General features: G+C 54.2%; 1 long non-coding RNA gene across 1 annotated transcript; it reads left to right on the top strand.

Moving 5' to 3' along the window:
• The first annotated feature begins 33 nt into the window (after positions 1-33).
• On the top strand, positions 34-10944 carry LOC134474304 (uncharacterized). The gene is made up of 5 exons (XR_010045049.1): positions 34-1243; positions 1371-1521; positions 1642-1848; positions 5778-10768; positions 10896-10944. It is a non-coding gene; the product is annotated as an uncharacterized LOC134474304 (long non-coding RNA).
• Positions 10945-20248: the final 9304 nt, after the last annotated feature.

Genomic DNA, 20248 nt, shown 5'->3' with positions numbered 1-20248 from the left:
CCCTGGCTCTCTGATTTCCAAGATTGGGCAGAGTTCAGTCAAGGTTCCCTGCCTGGCTTTAAACCCTGCTTTGTCTGGGATTTCTGGGTTCCCTGAGCTCCCTGGGTGCCCTGCCTCCTCTATCCTCTCTGCCTCTTCTGGCTGCCCTGGCTGGCTTCCCCAGTCTCCCTCCTGGCTTCCCTGGCACCCCTTCTTCCCAGGCTCCCTGGGCTCCCTGGCTCCTCCTTGCCTTCCTTCCTGGTCCCTGGGTGCTGCTCTGCCTCCCCAGGCTTCTCCGCCTCCTCTGTCTGCCCTGGATTGCCTCCCTGATGTCCTTGCTTCCCGGGCCCCCTTCCTTCCCTGGCTGCTTGCCTTCCTCTGTGCTCCTGGCCTGGCTGCCAGCCTCCTTGCCTTCACCCAGGGGCATCAGCACAGGCCACCCTCCCTCCTAGTCCTCACTGTCCACGTGGCCATCCCATTTTGGTGATTCTCCCATCCAGAGTTCTGTGGAGTACACCCTGCTGATCCCCACACGCTGATGGCTCTCTGCCCTCTCAGCCCTAATCCCTAATCAGCCCCATATTCTTTTCCACTTTTTTAAAATGAAAATCCTGGGGGCTGGGTGTTTAACTCAGCGGCATAAACACCTGCCTTGCAAGCAGGGGGTCCTGAATTCGATCCCCGGTACAGATAAAAATGAAAAAGACCAAGAAAAAAAAATGAAATGAAAACCCTGCCTCTGAAATCCTGAGTCCACCCCATAATGCCATCCTCCTCCTCAGCCAATGAGCGAGCCAGGAAGTGAGTGAAGGGAAAGGGGACTTCCGGGACACCAGGGTGGTGCCACAGGAGGAGATGAAAGGATTAGGGGCCAGGTTGATGGGATCTGCAGCCAGCATGGAGGGATTAGCTGGGCTGCACGGGCGTGGCCAGATCTTGGGCTCCTGGGCTCCAGGGTTTCCCATGCATTCTCCCTGACTGACCTCAAGCCTTAACAAGCTCAGGCACCAGACACCATGCAGCAGGAGTTAACCAGCCCACACAGCCAGACCTCTGGCTGGCCCTCCAGAGCTCCCCTTCCCTGCTTTCTCTCTCCATTCCCCTCCAGGTTCCCAGGACCCCTCTTGCTGGCCCAGCTCCTGGCTCCCAGCTCTCCCAGGAGCTCTGCCTGCTTGCCTGGCTACCTGCCTGACTTCAGGGACCCCATGACAATGCGGACCAAGAAGAGATGGGGACAACAGCCATCTGCCATGCATCGAGTGAGGTGAGGGTCACTGGACTGAGCCGCCCGCCTGCCCCCCGTGGAGGGGTGTATAGTGGTGCGGTGGAGTTCTGGGCCTCTCCCCTGCCCTCCCCAGCTCAGCCTTCACTGGCTCCATGTTTTCCTCCAGGTTCCTGGGACTTGGCACTCCCAGCTCCTGGATCCTGGCTCACCATGCATCTCCTCCCTCCTGCCAGCCTGCCTGCCCTCCAGGACCCCGTGATGATGCGGGCCACGATGAGTTGAGGCGGACAACAGCTGTCCACCAGACAGCCAGCAAGGTGAGGGTCCTTGTGCCTGGGGGCCCCCATGATGTTTTGTGGTGTGTGGTGCTGGGGTCACTTACTGGGCCACCCGCTGGCCCACCCTTTGCTCAACCCTTGCTCATTGCCTTCCTCCAGGTTCCTGGAACCCAGCTCTCTGGGCTCAGGGCTCTGGCCCCCCCAGCTGCAGCCTCCCAGCTCCAAGCTGCCGGCTCTGCTGGAAGCTCCTACCTGCCTGCCTGCCTGACTGCCTGCTGGCCTTCCTGCCTTCCAGGACCCCACGACGATGAGCAAGAGGAGATGAGGGGGACCACAGCCATCCAGCACACACCACAGCACAGCCAGGTGAGGGTTCTTGAGCAGCCTCCCCCACCCCCCCCACCCCCGTGCATTGTGGAGGGGTCACGTTCTGGGCTGCCCTCTTGCCAGGCTATTGTAGCCTCTGCCACGTAGGCAGGGCCCTTCCTTCCAGCCCTGGGATCCTTCATGCCTCTCCTCTGTGCCTCTTAGGGCCACACACCCACCAGGCTCCAGGGCAGCCATCTGACTTTCACCCATAAAGATGGAAGGAAGGGAAGGAACAAAGAAAGGCTCCCTGCAAACCAAGGGACGAATAAGTGAATGAATGAGTGAATGAACGAATGAAGGAATGTATGAACAGAAGAACCAATAAAGGGAGAATCATCACTGTCTCCATTCATCAGTCCCTCCACCCCGCCCATTTTTGGACCTCTGCCCTCCTCCTTTCTCCCTCACCAGGCTTGCTCTCTCTCTCCCTCTGTCTCTCTCTCTCTCTGTGCTTTCCCCTCCCTCCTCTCTCCTCTCTCCTCACTCTGCCTGCTCTCTGATGTTTTGGGGTTTGTTTGCTTGGACCACGGTGGTGGCTGGCTGCTTCTGCCTTTCCAGCGCTCCACTCCATTTCACCCCCGGCTCTCACCTCCTTTCATTCTTCTCCCTCCTCCTCCTCCTTCTCTCCTCAATACTGATGCTGGAACCACAGATGGACAGAAACTCGGGGCCCCCACCCCAATCCTAGGCACCAAGACCAGGGGAAGGGGTGGAAGGGTGGGGCATTAGCCTCTTGGGATTGATGGTGAATTAGGGAGAGATGTGTGGAGTGGAGTTTGGGCCCTCGGAACTGAGCCTGGATGAGCCAGAGATGGAAGGAAGGAGCGGTGGGTGCTGCTGGTGGAGGTGGGAGCTGGATGTGACTAAGTCCGGGGTCACTTTTTAATTTGCATGTGAGTTCAAACCTCCCATCCCGTCCCCTCCCATTTCAGCTGGTCTGTCTCCCTGCCTGTTTCCCACATGTGGCAGAGAAAGGGGCTCAGGAGTGGTCTGGGGGCCAGCGCTGATGCATTTAGCCCACAAGGGAGGGAGTGTAGCCAGACAGACAGACAACCTGCACCTGTCTCTGTCTCTATTCAAAAACGGAAGTCAGCCATGAACCTTCTGGGCCTCTGGCTCAGCGGTCCCTGTGCCCACACTTCAAATGGGAGGTCACCAGTTTAATACACTGGAATCCTGCCAGCCACGCCGCCTCAGAAATGCTCGGTGCCATGGCCTTTCGAACCACACTTCCCCCATCATTTATAAAGGATTTATGTTTTTGTGTCTTTTATGTGTTTTATTTTTAATTTTTTTCGCTTCTTGAGCCAGGGTCTCTAGGGATGCAATTTGGCCTGGCCTTGAGCTCCCTTTGGAGCCTAGGCTGGTCTCCAACTCCCAACATGCCCCTTATTTGACCAGAAGCAAGGGAGGAAGGAAGGGAGGAAAGAAGGAAGGAAGAAAGGAAGGAAGGAAGGAAGGAAGGAAGGAAGGAAGGAAGGAAGGAAGAAGGAAGGACCACTAAAAGACCATGGTCCATCTGTCCCTCTGTCCCTCCCTCCTTTCATTCCTCTGCTCAGTCCCGGTTGGTTCTGGGGCCAGCCAAGGGTCGTGGGTTTCAGTGTCTGACTCCAACACATGTGGAAGAGGGGGTGTCCTGGTGTGCAGGTGGGAGGTTTCCCAGCTCAGCTAATAAGATATTCCAAAGCCTGTCAATGTAAGCAGCTTGGAATCTGCTGTGTGTGTGTGTCTGTGTGTGTGTGTGTCTGTGTGTGTGTGTGTGTCTGCCTGTCTGTCTGTCTGTCTGTCTGTCTGCCTGTCTACCAGTGATGAACCCAAATGCCATGATTTTGAGTTAGCCATGGGAGGGAGGACAAGCAAGGCGGGGTTAGGGCTAGGGTTCGAGTTAGGCTTTGTGTTACTGTTTGAGAAAAGGGTTAGGGTTAGGATTTCAGGCTTCAGGGTGACCTGTCAGTGCTCCGAGGGAGTAGCTGGGTTCCTGAGACGTCAGATTGGTCGCATTTCACCCCAAAAACACACACACATGCCCGGTTTCCTACACTCAGCTTGAAAACACACACATTCCCCGCTCCTGAACTTCACCCTAATATGCTCACACATGCCAGAATCCCTGGGCTCACCCTCAAAACACACACAAGCCGTCTACCCAAAGCTCATGCTAAATATACACACATGCCCCGTTCCATGGGCTCATTCGGAAAACACAAGCTGGCTCCTTCTCCTACTTCACACTAAAACACACACACAAGCCACGTTTCCCACCCTCACCCTAAAATCATACCAACTCACAGTAACACACACACAATGTCCCACTCACCAGACTCATCCTAATAGATACATACACACGCACAATCCTAGTTCCTCACGCTAACAGACACATGCCACCCCAAATATTGATGTAAGACTCGCTCTCTCTCTCTCTCTCTCTCTCTCGCTCTCTCTCTATCTCTCTCTCTGTCTCTCTTTGTCTCTCTCTCTCTCTCTCTCTCTCTCTCTCTCTCTCTCTCTCACTTTTGTGACAGGATATCTGTCTGTATTTTGCTGGCGGTTCTGGGTGAAAAACCCTTGTGAAATATGGACGATCCACACTTGGGGAGAAAGGTAGGGCCGAAGTCCCATGAGAAAAGCAGAATGAGCCTTAACCACCCGCAGGAGAGTAAAATCAACTCACTCACTCCACCCAGGAAGCAGAAGACACACAGGTCAGGTGTGTGTCTGTCTGTCTGTCTGTCTGTCTGTCTGTCTGACTGGGTGTCAGACTCTCGCTAAATCCTTTGCAGGAGGACATCTTTCCTTCTGGTGGTTCACTGTTCAAAGTCTTTGTGATATTTTTTGCTGGCTCCAGGCTGACCAGCGACTCTCTGAGACTTTGGAAACCAGTGATCCAGGCCAGTGGTGGTCACTCAGTGCAGGCCAGCTAAGCTCAGCTCATCTCACTGGACTGCAAATGCATCCATCCTGCTGCTCGGATTCCTCTGTGTGTCTGTCATTCACGAACTCACTTCAGATCTTTTGCATCTCTTTGCTCTCTGACCCATGTTGTAGCTTGGCATAACTGACAGCATCAGCAACAAGCCCAGAATTTCATTTTACTAGTGCCCTGAATTTGACCCAAGAAAATGGAAGGTGACTCAGAATACAAGTCCCATCGGAAATCTAGAATGAGCTGTGGTACCTACAGATTGACAAAAACATGGAAACCTTCTCACCCAAAGAAGCAGGATTCAGGTGTGGGTCAACTGAAAATGACTGAAAGATTCGAGCCAAATTGTTTGGAACAGTATCAGGATGTCTTTTGGGATTCTCTCCTTCAGAGACTCTGTCACTTTCCAGTTCACTCAGATGCTGCCGCCTGTTCCATGTTTTGGCCACCAGAGGGCAAAGCTTGCGAACCCAGCCACAGTGGAAGATTCTTAAGTCCAGAGACAGACATAGAAGCAGAGAAAGACATCACAGATACTGCACGCGACACATTCTTTTGGAATGGACCTGTCCCGTGTTGGAGGGGGAAACAGGAGGGAGGACGGCACCTCATTTGGGAGCGTTAGGCTTAGGCTTAGGCTCAGTGTCAGGGTTTTAGGCAGTGGAAGCTAAGGAAGGTGCTCTGACACTGGCTTTCCTGAGGACTGGCATCTTTCTGGGGTTGCCTGTGGCCTTGCATCTGAGGCCAGTGTTTCTTCCCCATCTCTGTTTTCATCCATAAGAGACTGGAGGTTGTCAGAGAACTTGGACCCTGGCGGTACCTCTGGGATAATGTACCTGTCCTCTTTAGCCAACAGGGGCGCTGTCTCATTTGGGCAGAAGAGGAGGATGTGCATGTCCACTCTAGCCACCAGATGGCGCTGTCTCATCTGAGGAGAGCGTGGCAGGCAGGGAAGCTGATGACACAGTGATGGGGGCTATTTCTCTCTCTCTCTCTTTTGCAGATGACCACCTGGGCTGGCTGTTGGTGTAGACCATGAGCATCTATAGGCTCAGATCCCAGAGCATATACTTTGTGCAGGGAAGGTTTCCCACGTGGCACTGCGGCTTAGGTCGGAGACTGGAGGCCACTGGGTTCCATACCAATCTCTGATGGCTGCTGCTGGACACCAGTACCCTCTGAGGTGGTGCCAGGACCCTCGGATGGCTATAGATATGTATCCTGCCCGTTTCTACTGTGCACGTGTGTGTGAGTGTGTGGGGGATGCCTTGCCCCAGCAGGGCCCTCCTACATGTTCGGGCCAAGGGGTCAGGAGATTCGTAAGGAAGGCTATGACCAAGGAAGGAGGCCATCGGGGAGCACCAGGGGGCACCCGCACAGCTGACACACAAATGGACGTGAGGGTCACATGGACTGGTTCACCTGTCTGTGGCAAGTGAAGACAGAAGAACTGTACCGACACACAGATGGGCACATTTTCCTGGGGCCCATGTCTTCGAGGAACCTGCAGCCTTGTCACCCTCTGTCTATCTGTCTGATCAGAAGGGAGTTACCTTGTTACCTGCCACCAAGGGTGCCATAGCAAGCGGTGGCTGTGTCTGATGACAGACAGGAGAGAGGTGGTGCCACGTGTTGTTGGCTGTCTCTGTCTTTGGGCTGCATGTAGGGGAACTCAGGGTTGTGTGTGTATAGGGCTGGGTCAGCATCCAGTGTGTGCCAGGACTGGCCTGGGTCCTTCTGAGAGCAGGCACAGCCCCTGGAATGAATTCCTGCTGTTGGTCTTGCCTGCCTCCATGGGGCCTCCAATGTTGGGGTCTTTTCCCCCTACCCTTACCTTCATCCTGGGCTCTGCATAGATCCTTCAGGCTCATACGATGGTCTGCATCATGCCCACTAGCTACCCTCCAGGGCTAACAATGGAAGGTTGTTGGGGTCACAGAGCAGCCTGATATTGGCTCCTCCTCTGAGGTTGAGGAAAGAGCAGTGCCAGTACCCTCTAAAGGGACTGAATCTCTCTGTAGAGCACAGCCTAGTGTGACCCATATAGTTCCACCCTCCAACTGGGAGGGGGACTGAAGACCTCTAGTTCTGATGAGCCCACCCATCACTGATGAATGTCAGATTCTAATTAAGTCACTTCCAGCAGGACTTCTAGAGCCAGGAGGTGGTTGTTGAGGATTTGGGGAGCAGTGTATTAAGTTGCGGGAGTGGCCCTGGGGGGGTTCATGTTAGGTCTACCAGAGGGGTGAGGGTTAGAGATCTGCTGGGATTAGGGAGCCAGTGGCTTAGAGAAGCCCCTATTCACATGAACCCCCACCTCCTACTCCATCCCCCACCCACCACAAAGGAATGCCAGTTTAGATGCTGGATTAGAATCAACCCCACCCTAGAGGAAGTTGCTGTGTTGTACCAAAAAGCAACTTGACAGTCTAGTTGAATTGTTCCCCATGGAAAAATTTATTGCATTTCTCTTTTCCTAACGTAGCATCCTGAAACATGGAGAAATCACTGGCTCACCTTAAAAGTCCCATCAGAGCAGCAAAAGGAGCCAGCCAGCAGGGTGAACCACGCCCCTTCCCCAGGCCTGCCTCACACAGGAGACAAAAATCAGCCCTCTTACTTCACCAAAGGAGGCGGGAGGAGAAAGGTGTCTGTCTGTCTGTCTGATGCTGAGTGAAAATCCATGTCAACCTCTAGCTGAATGTCATTTCCAGTGGGATACCTGTCTGCCTGTTTGGTTTGGTGGTTCTCAGATCCAGAGATCCGTGAAAAAACACAGAAAGAGTGTTCAGGCTTGGCTCCCTGGCTCCCAGCCTCCTGCGCTCACACTGGGCACTGATGAGTGCAGGTTCACAACACAAACATGCTCCCCCCGCATCCACCCACACCCCAACTCTAACAACCCACACAGATGTCCTGATCATCACCTATAAAACTGGCATATGAAGCTCAGCTCGGCTCAGCACTGCACTGCTCTGCTTCACTTGGCTCTGCTCAGCTGGGCTCCATAAACCCCACATGTGTCTGTCTATCCATTTGCCCCCTGATTGGACTGACTCCTAGATCATCATCCATGAACCCACTTGGGACCCGTTTCTCTCTGTTTGCTCTCTCTCTCTCTCTCTCTCTCTCTCTCTCTCTCTCTCTCTCTCTCTCTCTCTCTGCTTTTTGTCGTGCAAGGGGCCTTGCTTTTAGCTGTCTCTCAGCTGTCCTTGTGGCCCTATGCCTTTTTTCACTCTCTCCTCCCTGCTTTTTCTCAGACCCTAACACCACACACACCCTTATGCCTTGATCTTCACCCGAGAGCCTAACACTCAGGGCTCAGCTGAGCTCTGCTGATGGATCCCAGATCTACCTACTCCTCTTCCTGCCTGTCTGCTGGGATTCCCACATCTGTCCTACACAAACACCTTTGGATCCTCTCTCCGATCCCTCCCTGTTTTCATCCCCAGTCCTGTCCCTTTTACCACCCATCTGCACACTCTCTGTACCTTTCTCTGAGCCCTTAGACTCTTTCTGCCTCACTCTCTCTGTCTGTCTCTCTGTCTCTGTCACTGTCTCTGTCTCTGTCTGTTTCTCTGTCTTTCTCTGTCTCTGCTTTCCTCTGGCCTTTGCCTAGTTTGGGTTCTCTCTGGTTTTGTTTGCAGGGGGAGGAGCTGCAGTCTTTTTTCACTCTCTCGGGTTTTCTCCCTCCCTGGGCTGCTTTCAGTCTCTCTCTGCTTTCTTACCTTCCCCTGGGCTTTTTGGGGCTGGGTCTCAGTTGTTTGTGCAGCCTCACCCATGTCTCTGTTAACTGGGGCCTTCCCCACTCTTTTACAGACCGTAACATCACACAGACACACACACACACACACACACACACACACACACACACACACACACACATACACACACACACACCTATGCCCTGATCATCAACCATGAGCCTAACACACACAGCAGCTCAGCTCAGCTCAGCTCAGTGGATTCTAATCTAAGCCTCTGCCTGGGTCTTGCTGCTGGGATTGCCCTGTCTGTCTTCAGTCCCTTTGCCTCTTTTGGATCCCTCCCTCCATCCCTCATTCCCCAGTTTATCCCCCCCCCTCCTTTCCCATTTACCACTGGCTGGGCTGTCCCCTCTGTGCTATTCTCCGGGGGGCCCTTTAACTCTTTGGACATCTCTGTCTCTGGCTGTTTCTCCATCTCTGTCTCTGTCTCTTTCTTTGCTTTTCTCAGGACCTCTGCTCTTTGAAGTTTTACATTCTTGCCTTTTGGCTCTGGGCTCTGTGCTCTGGTTTCTGTGCTGTGGTCTCTGGGCTCTTGGAGGCTGGGCACAGAGTGGAGGGGACTGAGTGAGTGAGTGGGCTGCCTGGGAGTGGCAGACAGGATGCAGGGAGTGGAGTAGGGTGGCAACAGGGTGTTGGTTCCGGAGGCTTAGCTAGAGGAGTGCTGGATTAGGGCAGGCCAGTGGACCCCAGGCAGCTAGGGTTAGGATGGCCTGGGTTAGAATTAGCGCAGGGTTGCAGTTTAGCCAGCCTCTGGGCTTAACAGGCAGGGATTTAGGGAGGCAATGGGCTGCCACGCCCCAGCAGCCATGCCACACCCCAGGCTGGATTGGATCTGCTGTGGGTTCATGCACCATGAATTCCACAGCCTAGGTGAAATTTTCCAAGTGGGAAAAGTCTGTCTGCTGACTGAACATCGAATTCTCCGAGGCTTTCCTGCTTCCTCTCAGCATCCAAGGCCTCCGAGGTTCTCCTGTGTCCCTGAGTCCCTGGCTCTCTGATTTCCAAGATTGGGCAGAGTTCAGTCAAGGTTCCCTGCCTGGCTTTAAACCCTGCTTTGTCTGGGATTTCTGGGTTCCCTGAGCTCCCTGGGTGCCCTGCCTCCTCTATCCTCTCTGCCTCTTCTGGCTGCCCTGGCTGGCTTCCCCAGTCTCCCTCCTGGCTTCCCTGGCACCCCTTCTTCCCAGGCTCCCTGGGCTCCCTGGCTCCTCCTTGCCTTCCTTCCTGGTCCCTGGGTGCTGCTCTGCCTCCCCAGGCTTCTCCGCCTCCTCTGTCTGCCCTGGATTGCCTCCCTGATGTCCTTGCTTCCCGGGCCCCCTTCCTTCCCTGGCTGCTTGCCTTCCTCTGTGCTCCTGGCCTGGCTGCCAGCCTCCTTGCCTTCACCCAGGGGCATCAGCACAGGCCACCCTCCCTCCTAGTCCTCACTGTCCACGTGGCCATCCCATTTTGGTGATTCTCCCATCCAGAGTTCTGTGGAGTACACCCTGCTGATCCCCACACGCTGATGGCTCTCTGCCCTCTCAGCCCTAATCCCTAATCAGCCCCATATTCTTTTCCACTTTTTTAAAATGAAAATCCTGGGGGCTGGGTGTTTAACTCAGCGGCATAAACACCTGCCTTGCAAGCAGGGGGTCCTGAATTCGATCCCCGGTACAGATAAAAATGAAAAAGACCAAGAAAAAAAAATGAAATGAAAACCCTGCCTCTGAAATCCTGAGTCCACCCCATAATGCCATCCTCCTCCTCAGCCAATGAGCGAGCCAGGAAGTGAGTGAAGGGAAAGGGGACTTCCGGGACACCAGGGTGGTGCCACAGGAGGAGATGAAAGGATTAGGGGCCAGGTTGATGGGATCTGCAGCCAGCATGGAGGGATTAGCTGGGCTGCACGGGCGTGGCCAGATCTTGGGCTCCTGGGCTCCAGGGTTTCCCATGCATTCTCCCTGACTGACCTCAAGCCTTAACAAGCTCAGGCACCAGACACCATGCAGCAGGAGTTAACCAGCCCACACAGCCAGACCTCTGGCTGGCCCTCCAGAGCTCCCCTTCCCTGCTTTCTCTCTCCATTCCCCTCCAGGTTCCCAGGACCCCTCTTGCTGGCCCAGCTCCTGGCTCCCAGCTCTCCCAGGAGCTCTGCCTGCTTGCCTGGCTACCTGCCTGACTTCAGGGACCCCATGACAATGCGGACCAAGAAGAGATGGGGACAACAGCCATCTGCCATGCATCGAGTGAGGTGAGGGTCACTGGACTGAGCCGCCCGCCTGCCCCCCGTGGAGGGGTGTATAGTGGTGCGGTGGAGTTCTGGGCCTCTCCCCTGCCCTCCCCAGCTCAGCCTTCACTGGCTCCATGTTTTCCTCCAGGTTCCTGGGACTTGGCACTCCCAGCTCCTGGATCCTGGCTCACCATGCATTTCCTCCCTCCTGCCAGCCTGCCTGCCCTCCAGGACCCCGTGATGATGCGGGCCACGATGAGTTGAGGCGGACAACAGCTGTCCACCAGACAGCCAGCAAGGTGAGGGTCCTTGTGCCTGGGGGCCCCCATGATGTTTTGTGGTGTGTGGTGCTGGGGTCACTTACTGGGCCACCCGCTGGCCCACCCTTTGCTCAACCCTTGCTCATTGCCTTCCTCCAGGTTCCTGGAACCCAGCTCTCTGGGCTCAGGGCTCTGGCCCCCCCAGCTGCAGCCTCCCAGCTCCAAGCTGCCGGCTCTGCTGGAAGCTCCTACCTGCCTGCCTGCCTGACTGCCTGCTGGCCTTCCTGCCTTCCAGGACCCCACGACGATGAGCAAGAGGAGATGAGGGGGACCACAGCCATCCAGCACACACCACAGCACAGCCAGGTGAGGGTTCTTGAGCAGCCTCCCCCACCCCCCCCACCCCCGTGCATTGTGGAGGGGTCACGTTCTGGGCTGCCCTCTTGCCAGGCTATTGTAGCCTCTGCCACGTAGGCAGGGCCCTTCCTTCCAGCCCTGGGATCCTTCATGCCTCTCCTCTGTGCCTCTTAGGGCCACACACCCACCAGGCTCCAGGGCAGCCATCTGACTTTCACCCATAAAGATGGAAGGAAGGGAAGGAACAAAGAAAGGCTCCCTGCAAACCAAGGGACGAATAAGTGAATGAATGAGTGAATGAACGAATGAAGGAATGTATGAACAGAAGAACCAATAAAGGGAGAATCATCACTGTCTCCATTCATCAGTCCCTCCACCCCGCCCATTTTTGGACCTCTGCCCTCCTCCTTTCTCCCTCACCAGGCTTGCTCTCTCTCTCCCTCTGTCTCTCTCTCTCTCTGTGCTTTCCCCTCCCTCCTCTCTCCTCTCTCCTCACTCTGCCTGCTCTCTGATGTTTTGGGGTTTGTTTGCTTGGACCACGGTGGTGGCTGGCTGCTTCTGCCTTTCCAGCGCTCCACTCCATTTCACCCCCGGCTCTCACCTCCTTTCATTCTTCTCCCTCCTCCTCCTCCTTCTCTCCTCAATACTGATGCTGGAACCACAGATGGACAGAAACTCGGGGCCCCCACCCCAATCCTAGGCACCAAGACCAGGGGAAGGGGTGGAAGGGTGGGGGCATTAGCCTCTTGGGATTGATGGTGAATTAGGGAGAGATGTGTGGAGTGGAGTTTGGGCCCTCGGAACTGAGCCTGGATGAGCCAGAGATGGAAGGAAGGAGCGGTGGGTGCTGCTGGTGGAGGTGGGAGCTGGATGTGACTAAGTCCGGGGTCACTTTTTAATTTGCATGTGAGTTCAAACCTCCCATCCCGTCCCCTCCCATTTCAGCTGGTCTGTCTCCCTGCCTGTTTCCCACATGTGGCAGAGAAAGGGGCTCAGGAGTGGTCTGGGGGCCAGCGCTGATGCATTTAGCCCACAAGGGAGGGAGTGTAGCCAGACAGACAGACAACCTGCACCTGTCTCTGTCTCTATTCAAAAACGGAAGTCAGCCATGAACCTTCTGGGCCTCTGGCTCAGCGGTCCCTGTGCCCACACTTCAAATGGGAGGTCACCAGTTTAATACACTGGAATCCTGCCAGCCACGCCGCCTCAGAAATGCTCGGTGCCATGGCCTTTCGAACCACACTTCCCCCATCATTTATAAAGGATTTATGTTTTTGTGTCTTTTATGTGTTTTATTTTTAATTTTTTTCGCTTCTTGAGCCAGGGTCTCTAGGGATGCAATTTGGCCTGGCCTTGAGCTCCCTTTGGAGCCTAGGCTGGTCTCCAACTCCCAACATGCCCCTTATTTGACCAGAAGCAAGGGAGGAAGGAAGGGAGGAAAGAAGGAAGGAAGAAAGGAAGGAAGGAAGGAAGGAAGGAAGGAAGGAAGGAAGGAAGGAAAGAAGGAAGGAAGGAAGGAAGAAGGAAGGACCACTAAAAGACCATGGTCCATCTGTCCCTCTGTCCCTCCCTCCTTTCATTCCTCTGCTCAGTCCCGGTTGGTTCTGGGGCCAGCCAAGGGTCGTGGGTTTCAGTGTCTGACTCCAACACATGTGGAAGAGGGGGTGTCCTGGTGTGCAGGTGGGAGGTTTCCCAGCTCAGCTAATAAGATATTCCAAAGCCTGTCAATGTAAGCAGCTTGGAATCTGCTGTGTGTGTGTGTCTGTGTGTGTGTGTGTCTGTGTGTGTGTGTGTGTCTGCCTGTCTGTCTGTCTGTCTGTCTGTCTGCCTGTCTACCAGTGATGAACCCAAATGCCATGATTTTGAGTTAGCCATGGGAGGGAGGACAAGCAAGGCGGGGTTAGGGCTAGGGTTCGAGTTAGGCTTTGTGTTACTGTTTGAGAAAAGGGTTAGGGTTAGGATTTCAGGCTTCAGGGTGACCTGTCAGTGCTCCGAGGGAGTAGCTGGGTTCCTGAGACGTCAGATTGGTCGCATTTCACCCCAAAAACACACACACATGCCCGGTTTCCTACACTCAGCTTGAAAACACACACATTCCCCGCTCCTGAACTTCACCCTAATATGCTCACACATGCCAGAATCCCTGGGCTCACCCTCAAAACACACACAAGCCGTCTACCCAAAGCTCATGCTAAATATACACACATGCCCCGTTCCATGGGCTCATTCGGAAAACACAAGCTGGCTCCTTCTCCTACTTCACACTAAAACACACACACAAGCCACGTTTCCCACCCTCACCCTAAAATCATACCAACTCACAGTAACACACACACAATGTCCCACTCACCAGACTCATCCTAATAGATACATACACACGCACAATCCTAGTTCCTCACGCTAACAGACACATGCCACCCCAAATATTGATGTAAGACTCGCTCTCTCTCTCTCTCTCTCTCGCTCTCTCTCTATCTCTCTCTCTGTCTCTCTTTGTCTCTCTCTCTCTCTCTCTCTCTCTCTCTCTCTCTCTCTCACTTTTGTGACAGGATATCTGTCTGTATTTTGCTGGCGGTTCTGGGTGAAAAACCCTTGTGAAATATGGACGATCCACACTTGGGGAGAAAGGTAGGGCCGAAGTCCCATGAGAAAAGCAGAATGAGCCTTAACCACACGCAGGAGAGTAAAATCAACTCACTCACTCCACCCAGGAAGCAGAAGACACACAGGTCAGGTGTCTGTCTGTCTGTCTGTCTGTCTGTCTGTCTGACTGGGTGTCAGACTCTCGCTAAATCCTTTGCAGGAGGACATCTTTCCTTCTGGTGGTTCACTGTTCAAAGTCTTTGTGATATTTTTTGCTGGCTCCAGGCTGACCAGCGACTCTCTGAGACTTTGGAAACCAGTGATCCAGGCCAGTGGTGGTCACTCAGTGCAGGCCAGCTAAGCTCAGCTCATCTCACTGGACTGCAAATGCATCCATCCTGCTGCTCGGATTCCTCTGTGTGTCTGTCATTCACGAACTCACTTCAGATCTTTTGCATCTCTTTGCTCTCTGACCCATGTTGTAGCTTGGCATAACTGACAGCATCAGCAACAAGCCCAGAATTTCATTTTACTAGTGCCCTGAATTTGACCCAAGAAAATGGAAGGTGACTCAGAATACAAGTCCCATCGGAAATCTAGAATGAGCTGTGGTACCTACAGATTGACAAAAACATGGAAACCTTCTCACCCAAAGAAGCAGGATTCAGGTGTGGGTCAACTGAAAATGACTGAAAGATTCGAGCCAAATTGTTTGGAACAGTATCAGGATGTCTTTTGGGATTCTCTCCTTCAGAGACTCTGTCACTTTCCAGTTCACTCAGATGCTGCCGCCTGTTCCATGTTTTGGCCACCAGAGGGCAAAGCTTGCGAACCCAGCCACAGTGGAAGATTCTTAAGTCCAGAGACAGACATAGAAGCAGAGAAAGACATCACAGATACTGCACGCGACACATTCTTTTGGAATGGACCTGTCCCGTGTTGGAGGGGGAAACAGGAGGGAGGACGGCACCTCATTTGGGAGCGTTAGGCTTAGGCTTAGGCTCAGTGTCAGGGTTTTAGGCAGTGGAAGCTAAGGAAGGTGCTCTGACACTGGCTTTCCTGAGGACTGGCATCTTTCTGGGGTTGCCTGTGGCCTTGCATCTGAGGCCAGTGTTTCTTCCCCATCTCTGTTTTCATCCATAAGAGACTGGAGGTTGTCAGAGAACTTGGACCCTGGCGGTACCTCTGGGATAATGTACCTGTCCTCTTTAGCAACAGGGGCGCTGTCTCATTTGGGCAGAAGAGGAGGATGTGCATGTCCACTCTAGCAACCAGATGGCGCTGTCTCATCTGAGGAGAGCGTGGCAGGCAGGGAAGCTGATGACACAGTGATGGGGGCTATTTCTCTCTCTCTCTCTTTTGCAGATGACCACCTGGGCTGGCTGTTGGTGTAGACCATGAGCATCTATAGGCTCAGATCCCAGAGCATATACTTTGTGCAGGGAAGGTTTCCCACGTGGCACTGCGGCTTAGGTCGGAGACTGGAGGCCACTGGGTTCCATACCAATCTCTGATGGCTGCTGCTGGACACCAGTACCCTCTGAGGTGGTGCCAGGACCCTCGGATGGCTATAGATATGTATCCTGCCCGTTTCTACTGTGCACGTGTGTGTGAGTGTGTGGGGGATGCCTTGCCCCAGCAGGGCCCTCCTACATGTTCGGGCCAAGGGGTCAGGAGATTCGTAAGGAAGGCTATGACCAAGGAAGGAGGCCATCGGGGAGCACCAGGGGGCACCCGCACAGCTGACACACAAATGGACGTGAGGGTCACATGGACTGGTTCACCTGTCTGTGGCAAGTGAAGACAGAAGAACTGTACCGACACACAGATGGGCACATTTTCCTGGGGCCCATGTCTTCGAGGAACCTGCAGCCTTGTCACCCTCTGTCTATCTGTCTGATCAGAAGGGAGTTACCTTGTTACCTGCCACCAAGGGTGCCATAGCAAGCGGTGGCTGTGTCTGATGACAGACAGGAGAGAGGTGGTGCCACGTGTTGTTGGCTGTCTCTGTCTTTGGGCTGCATGTAGGGGAACTCAGGGTTGTGTGTGTATAGGGCTGGGTCAGCATCCAGTGTGTGCCAGGACTGGCCTGGGTCCTTCTGAGAGCAGGCACAGCCCCTGGAATGAATTCCTGCTGTTGGTCTTGCCTGCCTCCATGGGGCCTCCAATGTTGGGGTCTTTTCCCCCTACCCTTACCTTCATCCTGGGCTCTGCATAGATCCTTCAGGCTCATACGATGGTCTGCATCATGCCCACTAGCTACCCTCCAGGGCTAACAATGGAAGGTTGTTGGGGTCACAGAGCAGCCTGATATTGGCTCCTCCTCTGAGGTTGAGGAAAGAGCAGTGCCAGTACCCTCTAAAGGGACTGAATCTCTCTGTAGAGCACAGCCTAGTGTGACCCATATAGTTCCACCCTCCAACTGGGAGGGGGACTGAAGACCTCTAGTTCTGATGAGCCCACCCATCACTGATGAATGTCAGATTCTAATTAAGTCACTTCCAGCAGGACTTCTAGAGCCAGGAGGTGGTTGTTGAGGATTTGGGGAGCAGTGTATTAAGTTGCGGGAGTGGCCCTGGGGGGGTTCATGTTAGGTCTACCAGAGGGGTGAGGGTTAGAGATCTGCTGGGATTAGGGAGCCAGTGGCTTAGAGAAGCCCCTATTCACATGAACCCCCACCTCCTACTCCATCCCCCACCCACCACAAAGGAATGCCAGTTTAGATGCTGGATTAGAATCAACCCCACCCTAGAGGAAGTTGCTGTGTTGTACCAAAAAGCAACTTGACAGTCTAGTTGAATTGTTCCCCATGGAAAAATTTATTGCATTTCTCTTTTCCTAACGTAGCATCCTGAAACATGGAGAAATCACTGGCTCACCTTAAAAGTCCCATCAGAGCAGCAAAAGGAGCCAGCCAGCAGGGTGAACCACGCCCCTTCCCCAGGCCTGCCTCACACAGGAGACAAAAATCAGCCCTCTTACTTCACCAAAGGAGGCGGGAGGAGAAAGGTGTCTGTCTGTCTGTCTGATGCTGAGTGAAAATCCATGTCAACCTCTAGCTGAATGTCATTTCCAGTGGGATACCTGTCTGCCTGTTTGGTTTGGTGGTTCTCAGATCCAGAGATCCGTGAAAAAACACAGAAAGAGTGTTCAGGCTTGGCTCCCTGGCTCCCAGCCTCCTGCGCTCACACTGGGCACTGATGAGTGCAGGTTCACAACACAAACATGCTCCCCCCGCATCCACCCACACCCCAACTCTAACAACCCACACAGATGTCCTGATCATCACCTATAAAACTGGCATATGAAGCTCAGCTCGGCTCAGCACTGCACTGCTCTGCTTCACTTGGCTCTGCTCAGCTGGGCTCCATAAACCCCACATGTGTCTGTCTATCCATTTGCCCCCTGATTGGACTGACTCCTAGATCATCATCCATGAACCCACTTGGGACCCGTTTCTCTCTGTTTGCTCTCTCTCTCTCTCTCTCTCTCTCTCTCTCTCTCTCTGTCTCTCTCTCTCTCTCTCTGCTTTTTGTCGTGCAAGGGGCCTTGCTTTTAGCTGTCTCTCAGCTGTCCTTGTGGCCCTATGCCTTTTTTCACTCTCTCCTCCCTGCTTTTTCTCAGACCCTAACACCACACACACCCTTATGCCTTGATCTTCACCCGAGAGCCTAACACTCAGGGCTCAGCTGAGCTCTGCTGATGGATCCCAGATCTACCTACTCCTCTTCCTGCCTGTCTGCTGGGATTCCCACATCTGTCCTACACAAACACCTTTGGATCCTCTCTCCGATCCCTCCCTGTTTTCATCCCCAGTCCTGTCCCTTTTACCACCCATCTGCACACTCTCTGTACCTTTCTCTGAGCCCTTAGACTCTTTCTGCCTCACTCTCTCTGTCTGTCTCTCTGTCTCTGTCACTGTCTCTGTCTCTGTCTGTTTCTCTGTCTTTCTCTGTCTCTGCTTTCCTCTGGCCTTTGCCTAGTTTGGGTTCTCTCTGGTTTTGTTTGCAGGGGGAGGAGCTGCAGTCTTTTTTCACTCTCTCGGGTTTTCTCCCTCCCTGGGCTGCTTTCAGTCTCTCTCTGCTTTCTTACCTTCCCCTGGGCTTTTTGGGGCTGGGTCTCAGTTGTTTGTGCAGCCTCACCCATGTCTCTGTTAACTGGGGCCTTCCCCACTCTTTTACAGACCGTAACATCACACAGACACACACACACACACACACACACACACACACACACACACACACACATACACACACACACACCTATGCCCTGATCATCAACCATGAGCCTAACACACACAGCAGCTCAGCTCAGCTCAGCTCAGTGGATTCTAATCTAAGCCTCTGCCTGGGTCTTGCTGCTGGGATTGCCCTGTCTGTCTTCAGTCCCTTTGCCTCTTTTGGATCCCTCCCTCCATCCCTCATTCCCCAGTTTATCCCCCCCCCCTCCTTTCCCATTTACCACTGGCTGGGCTGTCCCCTCTGTGCTATTCTCCGGGGGGCCCTTTAACTCTTTGGACATCTCTGTCTCTGGCTGTTTCTCCATCTCTGTCTCTGTCTCTTTCTTTGCTTTTCTCAGGACCTCTGCTCTTTGAAGTTTTACATTCTTGCCTTTTGGCTCTGGGCTCTGTGCTCTGGTTTCTGTGCTGTGGTCTCTGGGCTCTTGGAGGCTGGGCACAGAGTGGAGGGGACTGAGTGAGTGAGTGGGCTGCCTGGGAGTGGCAGACAGGATGCAGGGAGTGGAGTAGGGTGGCAACAGGGTGTTGGTTCCGGAGGCTTAGCTAGAGGAGTGCTGGATTAGGGCAGGCCAGTGGACCCCAGGCAGCTAGGGTTAGGATGGCCTGGGTTAGAATTAGCGCAGGGTTGCAGTTTAGCCAGCCTCTGGGCTTAACAGGCAGGGATTTAGGGAGGCAATGGGCTGCCACGCCCCAGCAGCCATGCCACACCCCAGGCTGGATTGGATCTGCTGTGGGTTCATGCACCATGAATTCCACAGCCTAGGTGAAATTTTCCAAGTGGGAAAAGTCTGTCTGCTGACTGAACATCGAATTCTCCGAGGCTTTCCTGCTTCCTCTCAGCATCCAAGGCCTCCGAGGTTCTCCTGAGTCCCTGAGTCGCTGGCTCTCTGCCTTCCAAGATTGGGCAGAGTTCAGTCAAGGTTCCCTGCCTGGCTTTAAACCCTGCTTTGTCTGGGATTTCTGGGTTCCCTGAGCTCCCTGGGTGCCCTGCCTCCTCTATCCTCTCTGCCTCTTCTGGCTGCCCTGGCTGGCTTCCCCAGTCTCCCTCCTGGCTTCCCTGACACCCCTTCTTCCCAGGCTCCCTGGGCTCCCTGGCTCCTCCTTGCCTTCCTTCCTGGTCCCTGGGTGCTGCTCTGCCTCCCCAGGCTTCTCCGCCTCCTCTGTCTGCCCTGGATTGCCTCCCTGATGTCCTTGCTTCCCGGGCCCCCTTCCTTCCCTGGCTGCTTGCCTTCCTCTGTGCTCCTGGCCTGGCTGCCAGCCTCCTTGCCTTCACCCAGGGGCATCAGCACAGGCCACCCTCCCTCCTAGTCCTCACTGTCCACGTGGCCATCCCATTTTGGTGATTCTCCCATCCAGAGTTCTGTGGAGTACACCCTGCTGATCCCCACACGCTGATGGCTCTCTGCCCTCTCAGCCCTAATCCCTAATCAGCCCCATATTCTTTTCCACTTTTTTAAAATGAAAATCCTGGGGGCTGGGTGTTTAACTCAGCGGCATAAACACCTGCCTTGCAAGCAGGGGGTCCTGAATTCGATCCCCGGTACAGATAAAAATGAAAAAGACCAAGAAAAAAAAATGAAATGAAAACCCTGCCTCTGAAATCCTGAGTCCACCCCATAATGCCATCCTCCTCCTCAGCCAATGAGCGAGCCAGGAAGTGAGTGAAGGGAAAGGGGACTTCCGGGACACCAGGGTGGTGCCACAGGAGGAGATGAAAGGATTAGGGGCCAGGTTGATGGGATCTGCAGCCAGCATGGAGGGATTAGCTGGGCTGCACGGGCGTGGCCAGATCTTGGGCTCCTGGGCTCCAGGGTTTCCCATGCATTCTCCCTGACTGACCTCAAGCCTTAACAAGCTCAGGCACCAGACACCATGCAGCAGGAGTTAACCAGCCCACACAGCCAGACCTCTGGCTGGCCCTCCAGAGCTCCCCTTCCCTGCTTTCTCTCTCCATTCCCCTCCAGGTTCCCAGGACCTCTCTTGCTGGCCCAGCTCCTGGCTCCCAGCTCTCCCAGGAGCTCTGCCTGCTTGCCTGGCTACCTGCCTGACTTCAGGGACCCCATG

Source organism: Cavia porcellus, unplaced genomic scaffold (assembly GCF_034190915.1).
Source record: "Cavia porcellus strain 051 isolate PalLab524CR breed Dunkin Hartley unplaced genomic scaffold, mCavPor4.1 scaffold_32, whole genome shotgun sequence".
Classification (NCBI taxonomy): Eukaryota; Metazoa; Chordata; class Mammalia; order Rodentia; family Caviidae; genus Cavia; species Cavia porcellus.
This window is presented reverse-complemented; position numbering and strand designations above follow the sequence as displayed.